The 15,318-nt window shown below is 35.1% G+C and overlaps 1 protein-coding gene across 5 annotated transcripts in view; it reads right to left on the reverse strand.

Annotated features, from left to right (window-relative positions):
* KCNT2 (potassium sodium-activated channel subfamily T member 2) overlaps nucleotides 1-15,318 on the reverse strand; it is a 114,824-nt gene that overhangs the window by 51,966 nt on the left and 47,540 nt on the right. The window lies entirely within an intron of this gene.

A 15,318-nucleotide genomic window follows, 5' to 3' on the forward strand; every position in this document is an offset into this window, starting at 1 on the left:
TATCTTTCAACTTCTATAAGGAGAGTTTGCTGGTATGGCCAAGAAAAATGTACATACTTTAAATCTATCCCTCTTTATGCTGGTCTCTACCCCTTTGGGTGGCAAGAGTTACTAGTGTGAACTAGTTATGAGAATGTGTTGCATATCTGAATACTGTTGATACAAATGGGTACTGACTGCCTAGAATAAATTAGAATGTGAGAATTGCAGGCTACTGAATTGTCAGAGGAAAAAGCATCCAGGGTCAGCCTTCAGGCAGAAAGTGGAAGATGACAATTGGTAAGAAGAGCCTGCTCGCTAAAAGTACAGAATAGAAATATGAGACTTGGTTGTCTTTAAAGGCAGAACAAGTGAAGTTCATCCCTTCCAGTTACACATTCCTGAGAACAACTAAATGGTAGCCCAAGTTAACTGGTAGTTACTTCTCTTGTAATCAGCATGATGTGCTTTTGGTTTTGAGAAGCAGTAGGAGAATCTGTCCCCAGGTCATACTGCTATTTCATATGTTGTAAATTTTAAAAATATTTCACTTTGTAAAAATATACCATGATAAAGAGCTTCCCAAGCTTAAAATGTGATCTTCTCTGACACAGTAGAATGGCTTAGATGAGTTCAGGCTTTTTAATTATATTCACCTATATTAAAAAAAAAAAATCAATTGCAGTGTGAACCACCCTGAATAGCGGTTTTTCCCCTTGGAGTCAGCAGAATGATTTGTCCTCAGAGAATTAGATAAATATTGATAAATTATATCACAGGCCACCGTAATTACTCTAGAACATACTAAATATAGTGTCTTCATATATGGTATCCAAATGGTAACAGTAACTCCCTAATATCTGCCATGGTAAGATCTTTGCATCACCAGGAAGACCCTGTGTTTATAACAGTGTTAGCAGTTGTTCTTCTGTTCTCTGTTCTGTTCTCCAAAAATAATTTAGCTGTGGGCAGTGGCATTTCCAGAACATATGGATCAAATTCCCAGTTTCCTTTTCACAGTTCTAGCATTTGTAGTTTTCACACATCTCAAAATGTTCTAAAAAGGGTGGGGTTTTTTCCCTGTTGTTTGCCTAAGTTTCATGCTTCAGTCAGAACTGATATTTATATTCTATCCAATTCGTCCCACATTTTTCACTGGAGTTGTAATCTAGATCTTCCATAATTTCACTATGTTCACAGTTTTTCTGGGGATTTTTTTGTGATTTTTTTTTTTTTTTTTTGTTTTTGTTTTTTTTTTTTTTTTTGTTGTTGTGGTTTGTTTTTTTTTTTTAATTTTTTTTTTTTTTTACAAAAAAGATAATTATATTTTTGTCCCTGAAAATACTAACAGAAGGACTGTAAGAAATTATGCTAATGATGCTTTCTTTTGGTCTCAGATCAAGGAAGTTTTTCAGCTAAAGCCTCTTCCAGTATTAATTTGAAATAATGAAATATACTGTAGAGGCATCAAAGTATGGAAAAAGAACCCATTTTAATAACAATATTTACATAAGTTACATGTAGTTTTAAAAGCAGAATTTTATGGATTTTTTTATTTTTATTATTCCTGATCACCTTGGTGCATTTTCTTCTCTTTAGTTGTCTTTTTTGGGTATATCCCTCAAACACATAACTTTGACTTCAGGAATTAAGGCCATAAGAGCCAGGAAAGCAGCAGTTTCACTGAGCCAGTGATATGACTCCCATGTAACAGGACTATTACACCACTCCATCCAATGTATTTAATATCTGCAGATGAGGTTGTATTGAAGCATAATGCATGATCCTATCATTGGTAGAAATGTATTTTTTCTGCTGATGATGCCTCTGAAATTGCTTGGTGTTTGTATATGCAAAAGGGTCAGTTTTACTCTTTGTATCTGACAGGATGGATCAAAATGTAAACCTCTTAGGCTGGTGGGGGTTTTTTTACATTTTTGAGGAATTAGAGTTGTTTCTTCCTTCTTTGTTCTTTTTGTAAAACCTTAACAAATTTCTTAATAGCTTGCTGGTAGGAAAATTCAGGTCTTGATGAATGAGTTATTTTCTTTATAATAATAATTACTATTATTATACACGAGTTTTCCATAGCTAGCCCACCCAATCATACTTTAGTTAACTAAGGTAATATATCATGAACCATTTCAGCTTTTTCTAAGTGAACAGTAGAATTCCTATTGAATTTAGTGAAATCAAGATTTCATTTTACCAGCTCTACTCCCTTGCAGTCCTATATATTCCTATATCTTAAAGCTATCAAAATAATGTGCCTGATCCAAAATCTTGTGGATTCAAGATGTTTCTCACTGAATTTAGTGGGCATGAGCCAGGGTTTCTCACATTTAGTTAACAATATTAAAGTCACTAAGACATGGGGGCTATTTCTTCTTTGCTGAAGAAGAAATTCAGCTCTCCTAACAACTTGTTGATTAAATTAATTACTTTCCTCAAAATTATTTACACCTCATTTGCAGTTCCACTAAACTGTATTTGAAGCCCTAACCCTGAAAACGGGGGAATGATAAATCCAAACTCAGGTTACCAAGTCATACTTGGATTGGGTGTTTTGATGCTCTGCCATTAGTCTTCAACAGAACCAGAGATCACAAGACTGCAGAAAAACCTGACTTTAAAGAGACAATTTTATGGGAGTCTAATTAACAAATAAAATATTGCTCTGGTACTGTTTCCCAAGAATATTATACTTTCATCTCACCACCCATGCCTTTAAAGGAATGTTACTCAGTGTTTCCAGCATGTCCCCCTCTGTTTGGGTTACCAGGTTATACTGCATAGAGAGTGCAGGCCAAAATGTCAGTGGCTGTCCATGAAGCCAAGTCCACATGGATTAGTTATTCCATTCCCCACGACTTACTGACATCTTTTAATACAACCTAATTCTTTAGATGAATAGTAGTATCAGCTTCTTTTTTTTCCTCATAAATTAAGTGTTAAGTATTGCTTTTAGCATAAATACTGCATGTAACAATACATATGTTCTTTTCTGCATTCTTATGTTTACTGACATAATGAAATGTGCAGTAATTTGGGCTTCATGTTTTGCCTGCTGTCATATTTTTAGTGGTATTTTAATCTCCTTGTTCTTGTTTGCTTCCTCTTCCTCTTTCATTGCCCGAAGAAACAGTAGTTTCTTTGGTCATCCCTGGAAAAATGTAATAATTTCAAGCAAGAAAGGAATGTTCAGTAAAGGCAATGCTCACATGAACTTGGTTTTGTGCAGAAAATAAATCACTGTAATAATTAGTACACAGAAAGTCCCTATCAGAAAACATTTCACAAACTTACAGAGAGCAGAAGTATGATTTTAAATACTCTGCTACCACTGCACTTGAAAACCAGAAGGTAAGGAAAACAACATGTAACCTCTGAAGATTAGTAATGTTTAGTTTAGGTATTATTTGAACTTTTGAGAGTTCAATCTTTGTTTTACGGGAAGTTTTCTTTCTAGTTCCAGGAATCCTTGTTTGCTTGAGTATTTATGTGCCAAAACTAACTACTGTTTGCAAACAACCTGTCTCCACATGCAATACAGAAGTAAGTACTGTAAAGTAAAATAACCCCTGAAATTGTCAGCTTTTTGTCATGCTGCAGAAGCACGTCAGAGAAATGGACACAACAAGAACCATTTGGATAGTAATTTGCAAATACTGTACATTAACCATCCTTATTTATGATCATTTGTTTACAATCTATTTGATATTAGCATATATTTTCATTACTCAGAGTTGGCAAATATGTTTGATTTCTAAATTATTATTTTTACTTTTTTTTTTTAATTGTTTACAGGTACAACCCCTTCAGGTCTAACATAATGCACCAGATGCTGAGCCCAAAGTCAGAGCTGCTTATGTAGGGACTAGCTAATGACTGTGTTGAAATCAATGTGGACTAATTTTATCAGATTCAGTGTGATTCTGTGGTAAGAGCTCAGTGCTTTTATACTACAGAAGTTACCTGAAACAAGTCAGAAATACAGCAATTCTGCTTAAGCAAGTTTTCCCAAGTAGTTTCTCACACCCAAAACTCTTTACAATTTCCTCATATTCTACCACAGAATGGTGATGTTAAAACTAATTATAAATTAAATCCCAGTGATTTGATTGTTCTGTACTGCCAGTTGCTGTTTATATTATTTTAAAAGTTTCTAATGCTACTATCACGGATTTTTTTTCTTTATGACAAGAATTGGTATGAACTATCAGTCAGCAAAATTGTTGATAGACCACCAACTGTAGCAAATATCTACGGGTAAAATTCAAATATAGCAAAATACTGAAGAAAAGGACCATGTTAACTTCCCAGGAAATACACAGATAGGCATTCAAGACATATTTTACCACTACATTGTCTGTAACTATCCTGCTTAAGGAAACTTCCTCCATCTTTACACCAAATCGAACAGTTCATACTTCAGTCTGACTCTAGGAGGCATGTGACATCTCTCAGAAGTCTGATAAATGCATAGAGGTTTTGCTTAAAATCAGCAAAAAGTGCTAACTACTTGCCAAAGATGTTAATATTAAGCTGGTGCCAGTTTTAAGTCCTTGAACTGAAGGTGATGTTAGGACTAATGCTGTATCTGGAGAATGCCCTGCTTTGCACAGAGGAAAACAGTTTTTCATACTAGAAATTGTCTCTGTGGGGTGTTCAGTCTTCTCTAGAGCATTCATGTAGAGCCAGATGCAGTTTTGTCCCATATTTTAAAATTAGACATTATTGGAAAAGCTTGTAGAACTAAGTATCCATACAATCATTAAACACTCAATTTACACTTCACAAACTCTGGCTTGAATACTGATATAACTGGAGTGACATTAAAGTAGCATTTTTTTTCTCATTCATTCTATCAGATGCATATGGGAACGCTGTCTGTTGACTTCTGAATGACAACACATGTCCCCTGAATTTTAATTACCTTTTTCCTGTGAGACACTACTGAGCTGTGTAATCTGGTCCTTACAGAAGGTGAAGGTGCAGCTAATCACATATCTGTGACCTAAAAACCTAATACTTTCTGACAGAGCCCCTGATTCTTGTGTAAATAATGAAGAGGCAAAGAAAAAGGGATGAGTAGAAACTGCAGCAAGAGTGAAGCAACAATCAGAAAATACTCTGACCAATAATAAAATGTCAATCCCATCGAAACACCCTGGAGCTGAGGTTTTAGCTTGCTAAAAACCAAATGCTTCCATTTTTTCCAACCCTTGTGATGATTTCTCAGGTCTTTTATAAGGCCTGTGTGTTTTGCTAATTTATTTTGTGAAAAGCAATTTTCCATAAACAATATTCAAACAGAAAAAAAAATTATTAGTTTTAAATAGATATACAATTTTCAAAATGTTAAAATAACAGAATCTGGTACAATATATCACGTAAAATATATCAAATTTAAGCATTACTAAGAGAATTTCCTATTTTCACCTTTCATTCCACATAGAAGGCTTTAATGCTGTGGGAATAATGGAATTCCAAGACATAGAAATTACTAATTGCACACAAGACAGTAGGCAACAAATGAGGGAGAACTGCTGATTGGAAAGAATGAAGGCTGTTATGCTGCCTTTAAAGTAAGTCAGTGGAGAAATACACTTGCTATTCTTAGGTGGCAACAAATGATCCTATGAATGCAGTAGATCATGCTCAAATGTATTCACTGACTGGACAAAAAAAATAGGGCTGGACGCTGTGGCTTCTTAATATTCAAGGACAAAGTTAACGTTGTAACAAGTCTTAGATATTTTTGCAGCTCTAATGCCACTGCATCAGACAGTCCAATGTGAATCTTTCTATTTTTTCAGATATGTTCTTTTCAGTGTATATTTTCATACAACACCCCCCCCCCCTTTTTGTTTTTTTCAGAATCACAATAGTGAAGGGAAAGACAGGCTTTGAATCAAACTTCACTTCTGGGGGACTTCGAACACAAGTTGAGGTAAGAGTGCAAAACTTTCAGTACACAGCAATGCCACCATGTCAGAAATTAATTCTGAATTTCCCTTCAGCTGGAAAGGTCACTTTTGTTTGTATTCCAGTTGTATCCTTATCCCACACGATGGTGTTTGATGATATGATTATTACCCATGGGGTCTTTTATAAACATTTTCCTTCCCCAAAGATCAGAATGTTACATACAGCTAATGGTTGCAAAAGCTCAACTTATAAAAATAAACTCTTCCTCTAGGAACTCGTGACTTCCAGAAACTGAAGAACATCTTGTTAAGCAGAATAGGATATTATGAAATTACCATCTGTATATAAATATTTGTTGAATCTGAGTGAGAACCTTTCTACTCCTGCTGCTGTGTTTTGTGAAATGAGAAGTGGAGCTGTAATTAATTGGCTGTGGTCACTGAGACTGCACAAGTAGAGCCCCACTGTGGGCAGCATTTAGCTCTGTACTTCCATAAAAAGGTCTGTACACACTTCAGTCTGTAAGTCCAAAGGAATACCTGTATTTTTTGTATGCTTTCAGTCTGCCCCAGAGCTTTGATGGTAAACAAAGTCTGGCAGTTCAGCTTCAATACTGTGTCAATACTGTTGGCAGCTGAGAGCCTGCTGTGGAGTCTGAGGTTCTGGATTGCTCACACAAGGAGTCAGTATTGAGGAAACAGAATCATGCAGTCAGAACTTAAACACCAGATACTATTCATCTTCAGGGTGTGTACAGAATTAGGTGATATTACATACCTATCCTTTCTCAGGAAGATTCATCAGGTAATCTATTTATAATATTCAAAAATTAGATGTGCTGGGCTGGAAAATTTGAATGCAAACCTCTAACTTAATACACTCAATATGTTATGCTTTGGAACATCATGTTTAATGTTTCTTGCAATAGTTTTGAAACATTCTTAGGGTCTAACAGTTGTTATGCAAACCACCCACGCTCCCTCAATCAAACTGAACTAACAATTGAAAGATTCATTATCTGCAGATTTGTTAAATGTGCATAAGAAAAAAACTAACCCAGTGTGCAGAATAGTCTATAAGCTACTGACAGAAACCTTTTGTTAATTCTCAACCTAACTCAAGTCATAGCACATTTTAATGACAAATGGATTTAATTTTATTGTTAAGTCAAAATTCTCTCCTTTTCAGATTTTGCCTTTTCATTTGATTTTTAAAGACATGGATCTTCCTTACACTTCTATCCATTTTTACATCTCCTTGACAGCCTCTCATCTGCCTGCACTTTTGAGTGCAACTGCTTTTTGCTGCTCTCATTGCTGCTATTAAAACAACTGTTCCAGGACAAACCAAGTTACCTTACTCCAGCTGCAACATTTTCAGGTTGCTAATACCATAACAAAAATAATTTCTTAGAAATTAACAGATAGGCACTGAGGAAGAGTGGTCTTTCTTGCACTGCTTATCCTGCCGTGAAACACAAACCAATAGCAAATACAGGGTAGAGTGGTCTAAAACTTCAAGTGATTCAAAGCAAATAGCACTTGTCTTATTTCCTTTACCCGTAGCCATTAGGTGTGCAGCCCTTTGGAAAGCTCACCAGTGATATTTTCCTTCCCAGCTTAAATTTCCATAAAACATATATTCTGTTGCAGAGTTATATAAAGAGAATTTTACTTGTAAACATAGAATAAACTGCTTTCTCCTTCCCATATTCATATCTCACAATATTTTAAAATGATATTGCAGCCAGCCCTCATGGTCTGCACTAAGCTCATCTTTTTCCAGAAATTTTCATTCACATTTGTTTTCATCTCCAATTATCTAAAAGGACTTCACAGTATAATGAGAATAATGGTAACTTTCACCATTAGAAGACATGGAGAACTAAGACGGGTATCAGAAAGTTGGCTCTTCCTGACCTCTGAGGCCCCCCTGAATTATAGTCTACCTACCTCACAAATTCTTCCTTTCTAATTCCAGGTCCTGCAAGACTACCTTGTGGAGTGACTATTCCATATAGCACTGTTTTTGTATGTGATGTATAACCAAAGCAAGAAAAACTAGTCATGGACTATCATTTCCTAGAAACAACTTTTCAAGTGTTTACTAGTAACCACAGCCGTGTGGGATCAAGGGTTGGACTTGATGATCTCAGAGGTCTTTTCTAAACCAGCTGATTCTATGATTCTGTGATTCTATGTTACTGAGTTTATGGATGCTTTTATGAGGCACCCAAAAGAGAGAAAAGCACTTCTGGAGAAAAACAACAGAATGTGCATTTGAAAGACTAAAGGGTGAATAAATAGAAGACCCAGACACGTAGGCTAGAAAGTGATGAGAAATCTCTCTCTCTCATGGCAGCTGCTTGCTGTGCTTTATATAATCTTTCCAAGAACAAAGGAGAGAAGTTTGTAGATATGAATAGGAGACAGATGGAATATGATGGAATAATTTGAACATTTTCAGAAGCCCATGTGAAGATGACTAGGAAATGTTACAAGTATGAAGGAACATAGAGAGAGTAATCTGATGAGCAGCTTCTATTGGACAGTGTTTACACTTACAGTAAGGAGTTCATTCTTGCTGGTGAATACTTACAGATCAGTGAATGCAAAAACTTTATGATAACTTAAATGAGCATATTAACTGCTCCATTTTCAATTTTATTACTGCACTATTATTTATCTTTTAAGTAGACATGTATATTTTTATGAAATACAGATGGTATTTCAAATAAATGTTAAAGATACCATACAATAAACATAAACACGATGTCCAGCATTTTTAATAGTAACTGGAAGTTTCAGTGAAAATAACAGTGCTGCATATTATTTAAATTATAAGGCTGTTCTGTTCTAAAATGTGGTAACCCCTTTCTGTTTATTAAAATGAAGCAAGCAGACAGATTTGTTCTCCAAGTCACAAGTCAGATGGACATATCTGTTTTCTGTGTCTCTGGATGTTGGATAAAACACACCTCTGTGGGTGAGGACTTGGGGTAATGGGAAACTTTCTATTGTTCTCCCTTCTGGAAAACTTAAATGTAGAAAGAATGTTTAAGGTGAAGGGCTGCAGTCAGATCACCTGAGGGCAGGGGTGTACACTTCTCACATTTCAAACTGTGCTATGAAATCACTGACTCATCAATGGTCTTTGTTATCATTATGAGCATTTGTCTTCAATATTTTGGTTGCTATGTATATAAATTTGTCGTCATTCTTTCATATGCATAGGTATTGTAAATTGTTGGTACCTCTGTCCTGCCTGTACGTGGGCATTTACATATTTTTTCACTCAGGTGTGACACTGTATGGCAGACTATGCCTTTAGTCTTCAATTCTTTGAAAAATATCTTTCTAAAAGTTATAGTAATTTCTAATGGAATACCAAGTACGCAGAAGATAAACTTTTTTTCTTTTAAAAATTCATTTTAGAAGTGATTTTTTGTCTTTCAAAATCCATTGTAAATGTACTAAAATCCTTCTATTTAGATGATTTCATATCACAACCTGAGCTCTGCCAAAACCTCTGAGATGTCCTTTCAACATTCCATAAAGCTATGCCTAATGTAAACAGAGGGTGAGTGCCAAGTTTCTAGTGGTGCCAAGTTCTGTTAGTATGGCCAAAGTTACATCAACATCTTTTTTAACTCGTCACTTTCTGATCTGAGAAATATGAACTTTGCTAAACTTCACACCCTTAAAATATAGTTGGAATGTGAAACAGACAATAAAAGTGAACATATCACGAAAGAGTTATGCTGCTGTTTACAAATCAGCATAATGAGTTACCGCTTGTTGGAGAACCAGAATAACTCATAGCATCTAATAATACAGTTTAGTCTGTTATCATAAACCACCACGAACACCAAATCTTTGTAAAGTAAAATAAATAGTTTGTCAGTCTAATGAATCAGTCAGTGAAAGATATATTTATTTTTTTAGGTCTGCATGGTAATGACAACTTCATTTTTGAGCCAGGACCTGTGAGTGATGATGGTTTGCTGCCAGCCATTGAATGATGAGGTAACATTCTCAACATAGTTAGTCATCATTGTTACATGTGGCATTCTAGTTGCTACTGTCTAAAGTGATAGAACATTCTTAAAGACAGCATGTGAGTATCAGGTTTTTCTTTTTACTGGAAAGATAAAATGAAGCATGGGAAATGTAATGCCTTCCTGTTATGAAAGAGGTGGGAAACAGAGGTTTAAAACATATATTGAATAGCCCCTTTAAGGGGAACTTTACATGTTTTTATTTAAGTCCTCCCAAAACCAAAGCAAAACCTAAGATTTATTTTACTAATATGATGATAGAGTATTTCACATCCTGCAGACTCTGGTTATATTCCAGATCAATTTTCATTCTAGCGTTCTATTTTACTTAAGTTATTCTTGTCACCCCTGTTACAAAGGTAACATACATCTTTTGCATAGATAACATTTATATTTTCCCACAAGGTATCTACAGGTCTGTAGATATTTCAAGTCTGTGTGTATGTGTGCATGTGTGTTTACAAACCAATGGAAAGCTTAGTAGAAAACCCACATCCCAATAATTTGTGTGCCTGTTGAGTTTACCTGCCTAGCTCCCTATGTCTTATGTCCTTATGTCCTCAAATCCTTTTCTCTGGCTGAATTTTTCCTGTGGACCTTTTTCAAGTGCTGATACTTTTGAAAACACACATATCTGAAATGCATATTGCGTATATTAAAATATGGTATTATTTTTAATGGAATTTTTTTCTTTGACATTCCTTATTTGTCCTTGCTCTTTGGACAATCCCTTCTACATTTTCCCCAAACCCCTCTTTCCAACACAGAAAATTAAAGCACATTTTGCCAGTTTTATTTCTAATTTTACTAAGACTTCAAGTATTCCTTACAGTCACTCTGTCTTGTGCTATGTTCCTGCAAAAGAGCAAGGACAGGAGTGCATTCAGACTAAGAGGAATTTTATGTGTTGCTTTACATGTGTTGGCAAGCCTTAATTAGTTAATATTAGCAATTGCTTGATTCTATTATAGCCCACAAAATTCAAAATATGATTGCTGAAGAAAGGATACCATGGAGATGCAGTCTCTTAGAATTGTATTTCTAACAGTTCAAACGTTATATGACTCAAAATCGTTTACGTTTTTCCTCTGTTTGTAATGGTAATTGGTCTTTGCTGCCAGAACAACCTCTGCTTGTCATGGTATCTGGTAATATTATTACTGTATTACAAGATGTCATGATAATAAAGGCTGAAAATTTGTTCTCCCAATGGCATATTCAGAGTGCATAATGTTTTCCAAAATATTGTGTCTCCCGAATATTCTCAATACATCTTTAATGAAAAGATTATTGATGTAAATATTAGGAGCATTTGGTATTTGAGAGACATTTTTACATCCCCATTTCCCATGGGGAAAATATTGGGAAAGAACCTGAGAGAAATTTTATTTCCTTCTTGAGCAGGAATTTGGTTTTGAATCTATTTTTACACTTTACTTAAATATGCATATTTTGATTACTGAATTTTCAGTACCTTCGCATGGCAGAAAAAAATTATTAGAAGAGAAAGATCAAAGATGATTCACAGGATAGAGGCTGGAACTTTCAGAATGGAAAGTAATTCAATGTCTAACTCCCACAAAGAATAAAGGTCTTGCAAGATGGACTGAAAATTCTTCCTATTGTCAATTTAAAATATTGATTTATAGAATACACTACTAGACTGTGAAATTGCAATCACATTAATTGTCAAAGGATGATCTACCTGACCTATAATGTAGGAGTACACACCATATGAAATACTGAAATATCATGTGGTACAGCAATAGAGAACAAAAAATGTGCATAAGTTTATTTTGTCTTTCAAATTTATTCAAATTTAACTTGGCCCACCTCTATCTAAATTCAGTTTGGAACTACTGATTTTCAGATTAATGAATGATCTGCAACCTGTGCTAGAAAATCAGCAAAGTTTGATTGTAACTTGGAAAGATCACAAGTGTGTGAAGCCCTGACTCATTTTCCAGGGTGAAACAGAACAAGAGAAATCTCTCAATCATATTGTTTAATGGCTTAATTTAATATTTCTCTATATATTAAAAATAGGCAGATTTGCTTATAAATAATCTGTTCTTAATAGTCCGTTTTAGAGAGGCTTTGTGAAGGGCAGTTCTCTGAGCTATCATTTAGTCTATCTGATTATTTGTTATTTTAAGATGACTACTCACACTAAGAAGATAATTGAGATTGAACTTTTTAACCTTTATGACTTTATTTTACAGACCACAGTAAATAGGCTATTCAGATTGTTATTAATTTCACTGGTGTGTCTGTCTAGTTTTACATATTCCATTAAATCAGTTGCACAAAGAATTCCCTGCATGAGGCATGGGAAAGATGCTGACCTAATTATTTTAGAAATAACTATGTAGAAACATCTAAAAAGATTAACAAAGGAAATATTATGTCACTACCAAATTAATAACTAAAATAGTATGAAAACCACTGTATAATTATCTAGGTTTCCATAGAAACTATGTTTGATGGATAGCCAAAAAGACTTCTGATTGGGCTTCACTACTTCTGCTCTCCCTATAATACACATGATTTCTGATCTGCCTTTCACAAAGAACTAACTAGTTTTTTGGTAGCATACATCCATATCCTATATTCCTTAAGCAGCACTCTTCAAGAGAACTAATCAACCATATGATTTTTTAAGATCTGAACTCTTGAACTTAAACATATAAAAATATTTTTTAAAATGTGCTATTACAAATACCACGCTGTCAACGAAGAAAAAAATTTGTGTATGGTTAATATTTCTGTGTTGTCATAATGCAGTAGTTCCATAAAAATAAGAAAAATTAATCTAAGAAATGAGTTGTGGGTTTTATTACATTTTGTCATGGTAATTTTTCATTATACTCGCTCACCTTCTGAAAGGCTTTGGCTCTTAAGTACTAATCATATGGATGTAAGCAAATGGTCCCCTGTGCCAGTAAAAGTGAAAAAACTGCGGCCCATCACACAAGTTCGTATTCCAAAAGAAACCCTAAGACTTTTATCTGACTTTGTTTCATTAAATAGTCTAGATTGCCAACTGTTTGTGGCAACACTGCTTTCCCATGCTTCTTGTCCAGCAGATTTTAGCAAAGCCACCTTACAAATTTCTATACCTAAAAAAGATAAACTCTGTATAAGGTATGTTTTTTCCTACCAAAGCTGACGAGAGTGTTGTCCTTGTGTTCAGGCACAGCTTTTCCCAGAAGGCAGTATTTCACATAAACTCTAATCGAATTTACAGGTTGTGTGCTCACAAATAACAAATGGATATTTTGAGCAATGTTTTGCTGTTGACCTCCCAGAAGCTGCACAGCCTTGCCATTGTTCCGTCACACGTGGAGGTGTTAAGGTAAGGTCTGAAATAGAGCTCAGCTCTAACTGCACACACGCACAGGAAAACTATCCAAACAGGCTGCCCTGATTCCAGCAGTTGAGAAGCAGTACAAGGGTGGGAGCTGGTACAATGGATGTGGAAGGTACTGCATGTGCTACCTGGCCTACTTCTAGACCTGTTTTCTTATCTTTGGAGAGCACTGCACAGGAATATTTCAAAACAGAAAATAGAGATCCCTTGTTTGAAAAAGCAAGTTCCTGACAGATCTGCTTTATTTCAGAGAAAGAAAAGCACAACCACTATTATTTCAGTACTTTGTGGGATTCTTGTAATAGTTGAATAATTTATTTTCTATTATTTACAGTTACTTAGAACTTTCAATTAATCTTGTATAATATTCTAGGATTTAAATTCTGCAACTCCTGTTTAGTCTGTTAGGTCCTGAGACTTTATGTGCTTTACAACCCTAGAATCCCTAGGTTTTAAAAGACAGAATCACAGTTCTATTTTGTGCTCTCCTTGAATGCATAAAACCGCCCTCTAAATCAAACTGAGATTGGTCCTGAGCACTGAGACTGCTGTACAACAAAACATAACTTCACAGACAGAACTGCAGACCCAAAAAGCGACATTTTATTCTACCTTACATAATCCACCAACACTCTTCATCCTACTTAAGGTTAGGCATCTTTCTTGGAGAACTGCCATTGTGGGCTCCTGATCAACACAGAAGGGTAGAGAAGCACAGACCTCCATGTGGTGATTTAGTTCCCTTCAGATCACCTTTGAGTTGCTTGTATCTACTTATTGATAATAAGGGGAACTGGAGCACTGAGATGGCTTTTTTCCGTTTAATATTTTGTGCGATTAATCCTTTTTTGGTTGGTCATTTTTTTTTCACTGACACAATGTTCCAAATCCTAAGGTCTTGATTTGTTTTGTTTGGACTAGATCATTGTCTGGATTTGTTTTCATTCTTGCAAGCAACTTAGTCATACTGTTTTCTCCAGATGAGAACTGTGACTGTGTAATCAACATTGAGGCTACAGTGCTGACATTCTACATTTATGCTGTAAATTATTGTGTGGAAACATCCCTATTTTCTGATGCTGAAAGCACTGAAGTGTAAAAAATGTTGGTTGACCTCAGTGAGCTTTCAAGGAAAGCATAAACAAAGTTTGTGCAGACTTCAGTATGAAAAAAATACATGTCCATCTCAAACAGTTTGTGGCCACGTTCTTCGCAAGCTAATCCTTCTACAACGGTGGTATATGACTAACACTGCTTTAGAATTCAAAATAGGTCTTAATAGATGATTCACTGTGTCACAGAAAGATGCCTGAAATAGTCATTCACTGTTATTTGTCTTCTTGAACAGTTTACAGAAATAATAAGTATTCCATTTGACAAACAAGTGCAAACATCCATTAGCTAAATGACACAATATATATTTTCACTAGGTCTGTAACTTTCACTAGTACTCTATCAATAGTAACTGCTGAACAGTCTGCAATGTAGAAGTACACGTGTTTTAGTAGATGTATAATTGCTCTGGTTACAAGGCCACTGAGGTGTTTAAAGAAAGAAAAATAATTGGATAGCCTGATCTGTCTTTAAAGTCAGAAGAAAAGAGAAAAAAAAATCCTTGTATGTAATCTGTAAACTACAGATCCATGGAATTGGTCTTACAAATTTATTGATCTGCAAATGAGTTCCACCCCCCAACCCATAAACAATTATCACCGAAGATCCAAGAGTGAAGTAGAGCATAAACTTCGGTGTGATTACTGTTTGTTCTGTAATAATATTGAAAATTATAAACTGCATACAGAAATACGAAGGAGCCTTTTTCTTACTATATCCTGAGTGCAAAGGACAGCTTGAATAATGATATCTTAAAATTGTGAGATTAGCCAATTAGTTGTTTTCATTGGAAAGCTTACACCTGAGTTATAAGGCATAAATTGGAGTGTGTTTATATGTGTAACCACCATAGGACTGTCATATGGAG

This window comes from Pipra filicauda, unplaced genomic scaffold, assembly GCF_003945595.2.
Source record: "Pipra filicauda isolate LSUMZ 115617 unplaced genomic scaffold, ASM394559v2 scaffold76_size2844353_pilon, whole genome shotgun sequence".
Lineage (NCBI taxonomy): Eukaryota > Metazoa > Chordata > Aves > Passeriformes > Pipridae > Pipra > Pipra filicauda.